General features: G+C 37.3%; 1 non-coding gene across 1 annotated transcript; it reads left to right on the forward strand.

The window, feature by feature from the left end:
- Positions 1 to 291: 291 nt before the first annotated feature.
- Positions 292 to 371, forward strand: Trnal-uag. Its single transcript has one exon. It is a non-coding gene; the product is annotated as a tRNA-Leu (tRNA).
- The last annotated feature ends 3,303 nt before the right edge of the window (positions 372 to 3,674 follow it).

The following is a 3,674-nucleotide window of genomic DNA, read 5'->3' on the forward strand; positions in this document are numbered from 1 at the left end:
GATACAGACTTTTTTAGTACGCAGAGCTGTGAATTCAAAATTTAATATTCATTGTATTTATCGACGCAATTCGGTTAGGAGAAAAATTGCGGCTGAAATTACGCTCGCTTGATTTTCTTGAATAGTGACATTAAATTCTAAACACCAGAACGTAATTGCGCGCGCGTAATTCAGTTTCGTTTTTCAACCAGTTTTGTCATTTAAAGTCGAACGAAAATTAATATGAAATTATGATGGTAATAATTTTCATACTCATAGAAAGCAAGTTGTTATTTCACCTTCCCGCCAAGCGGCAGCGTGGCCGAGCGGTCTAAGGCGCTGGTTTTAGGCACCAGTCCGAAAGGGCGTGGGTTCGAATCCCACCGCTGTCAAATAACATTTTTTTGTTTTTTATTTCCATTGTAAATTATTCTATGTACCTTTTTCTCGGTTATTCTATACAACTAGTCACTTTTTTGAAGTTAAAAAAAAATTACTTTGCAGCTTGCAATGGTCACCAACAATGCGTAAATATGCTAGCAAATAATATTTTACTAAGAAAAATGAATCGTACAAGTGTATTCTACGTATTCTAGACGACCTCCGTGATCGAGTGGCTCGCTCACTAGTTTTCATCGTGTCGCAATCTCCGGGGTCCCAGGTTCGATCCCCGGCCGGGTCAATGTAGAAAACAACTTTTCTATATTTATTTACTTTGGGATCAGAGCAACGTATATGATGTAATATAATACACAAGTATACAAATATTTTTTTTAATTATCTATTGCAACTCAATCCGTTCGACGCAAGATTGCACACGAATGTAATTGCCTTGATAATAGGTCGTTGACGTTGACAGATGTTGCGATAAGAACGATTCATAGTCCTGGGAAATTTGATAATATAATCTTTAAGTACTCGAGTTGAGTGGGCAATACTAATGTCATACACTCGAAAGTACAAAGACGGTACAGATGTCGGGGGTAGACCGCCCAGTAGGAGACGGAACGAACCAAGGCCGCAAATCTGCAAATTTTTAACCGACTTTTAAAAATAGGAGGATGTTCTAAAATCGACTGTACGCATTTTTTAAAAATATGTTACGCAATAACTGGCATTTGTGCAAACCGAGATCGAGTATACACATAACCAGAAATAGAGACGAAATGTCATTTGATTGGTTTGAAAACCATTCTGCCATATCATTACGGTCGTCAATTTGATAGTTGAGCTTTGTTATAATGGACGAAAATTAAAAAATACATATTTAATTATCGATGAAATGTGATTCCGTTTGTTTTGTAATTAGATGTTTTGCTGTTTATCCCCACATCACGGAATGAAACAGCCCCTCATAGCTAGAGATATTATCTTTATTACAATAAATACAGAATATTTTTGGAATATACGGAGACGTACACAGAGGTCAGTTGTTGGCGCTGTACTATTTCAGCTTTCTTAATTTGTGATTTCAGTGCAAACGAGAGTTGATATTTAAAAGTAACATAAGGCCCTGACGAGTTGCCAGAGACGGGTGACCCTTTTTTCGTTTTTATATCTGGTAATATACTCGATGCAAAGGGGGTACCTCAGCAGTAGTCTCATTTAAAAATATTCCACTTCTAAGGGTTGCAAATTAGGGGATAAACTTTTGAGACTCAACTAAGATTACATTACAATTATGAAAATATTTGTTATTCTGCTGAAACGTAGTTGCAATGACAATTGAGTCTCATTAGAGTTACTGGAATAGCAGTGATGTATTCAGTCATTCAATACACACTAACAATCGATGTTGACTTACCAAAACTATCATGGAAATTACTATGCATATCTTAATTTTTATCTCGTTTAACAAGCGATTTAGTCTTCAAATTAAATATATATACTTTTATGTCGTATAATTAGTAGGCTACGTTAGGCTGTGAATGAGTACATCAGGGGAAGTTTGAAGGTAAGTGTACGAGCATTTTCTTGCAAATTTTTGTAAAAATATAAATTGTGTATTATTTCAAGTAAAGAGCGTGAGATATTACTAGTAACCCCTATAAATATGGGCAATTATTGTTTGTGAACAGGTTGTGATTTAAAAATAAATACAGTAACTTTATTACGTGATTGATAACTGCTTACTGATGACTAAACAAGTGATTTCTTTAACGTGAGAATTAGGTTTATAGGATCATGTGACTAAATATACGCATTGCAGTGATAAATAGATTACAGAGTGAGCTAAATTTTTAATTTCATGGAAAGTACATATCCTTAACAATAAAATTAAGAATTTTGGACTCTACTTTAAAATTATATGAAACAAAACATTCACTACAGACGTGTTAACTGCCTCCGTGGCCGAACGGTTACCATGCCGGACTGCCATGCAGAGGTCCTGGGTTCGATTCCCAGGCTGGGAGAAATATGTGTATGGCCTACATTTATTTCTCTCGTGAGTTTGGGTGTAATTTGTGGTTGTCTATGTGTGTGTCCATGGCACCTGCGACACAGGGTTTCCCTAGTGCGGGGCTATGTTGAGTGTATGTGTGTGTGTGTGTGCGTTAGGTATGAACTTAGTAGCAGTAGAGCTCCTTGTGAAAGGTACATCCAGGAAAGTAATGTCAACTTACCTATTTCTGCCGTCAAGCTGTAATGTGAACATTACTGTGTTCCGATTTTGAAAAGTAAGGGTGCCGGTGAAATTACAGGCACATGGGAATTGTCAACTCATGTCTCAAGGTGACGGGCGCAGTGGAAGAGCTCCTCAGATCTTTGTGATTTAAAGCTCTGAGTGGCACTGCAGCTGTTATGGACAGGCGTGTAGCTTACCATCAGGCGCACCATTAGTTCGTCTCGTCATTTGATATTATAAAAAAAAAGAATATGGGGGGATATAAGGGGAGAGGATGGCCAAAGAAAAGATGGATGGATTGTATGAAAGATGACATCCATAAGAAAGATGTGAGTGTGGAATGGAAATGACAGCTGATAGGGGAGAGTGGAAAAAAATTACATGTTGTGCCGACCTCACCTAGCGTGTGATAAAGAAGAATAATTAGCAGGCTACGCCATCGATGTGCTAGAAACCTCTAACATAACTAAGCTGAAAACTCTATACTGGCGAAGTCCAAAAAGAGCACCGCCAAGATTTTACAAATATTAACATTAAAATTGACCCAAATAGCTATCACGGGCGTTTAGATTACAGACTGATTTATTAAATCCATGTGTGCACGCCCATGTGATATTATACAACAACATGTTACAGTCCTAGTTTGGTTTGTTGAGGTACATGTGAGTAAGTTTATAATATCCTTTCAATATGTTTGTATACCTAACGTTTGGACGGACACAGTGAAACTGTACTTATTGGACGGGCCAGGATTTACGGTGATTTACCTCATGAAGGTACTTTGCACATCCAGCATTGAGTATAATATAGCGTCACAATTTTTGTTTTTTTTTGTCTCACTACAATGTCTACACTTTTTGGTTACGAATATGAGTTTTAGCGGGATAATTATTATGAGTACCACTCGTATACACTTGTTGCCTCAAGTTTTTGAATTTAAAAATACAAGTTATAACAAATGTAATAAATAAAAATAGGAACTGAAATGACGCATGACGCAGGAACTTACACGCGCACGCGCGCACACACACACACACACACACACACACACACACACACACACACACAC

This window comes from Hyposmocoma kahamanoa, unplaced genomic scaffold, assembly GCF_003589595.1.
Source record: "Hyposmocoma kahamanoa isolate Upper Pololo Valley unplaced genomic scaffold, ASM358959v1 67, whole genome shotgun sequence".
Classification (NCBI taxonomy): domain Eukaryota; kingdom Metazoa; phylum Arthropoda; class Insecta; order Lepidoptera; family Cosmopterigidae; genus Hyposmocoma; species Hyposmocoma kahamanoa.